The sequence below is a fragment of the Ursus maritimus genome, unplaced genomic scaffold (genome assembly GCF_017311325.1).
Source record: "Ursus maritimus isolate PB19 unplaced genomic scaffold, ASM1731132v1 scaffold_7, whole genome shotgun sequence".
Taxonomy (NCBI): domain Eukaryota; kingdom Metazoa; phylum Chordata; class Mammalia; order Carnivora; family Ursidae; genus Ursus; species Ursus maritimus.
In genome coordinates this window covers 72,468,516-72,468,853 of record NW_024426885.1, presented here as the reverse complement: position 1 = coordinate 72,468,853, position 338 = coordinate 72,468,516, and positions in this window count along the sequence as shown.

Genomic DNA, 338 nt, shown 5'->3' with positions numbered 1-338 from the left:
TGTGTGTGTGTGTGTGTGTGTGTGTGTGTGTGTGTGTGTGTGTGTGAGTGTGTGTGTGTGTGTATATTTGCATTCTTTCCTATTTTGGGATCTAATTTTTCTAACAAACAGGCTGAAATACACCCAGGATCTAGTTTATTGTTTTTTTCAACTTCTTGTTTGATTTTATTCTCATTTTTTTCTCTTTTTCCTTTTCTTTTCTTTTTGCTTTCTGTTCTCTTCTGATTTGTGTAGTATATATTTTTCTGGGTCCTTGTTTCTATTTTTGTATTTTCACTCATCTATTCTTTTCTGGACATAATGACAAGATGGAAGAACTCACCCCACAAAAGAGAACA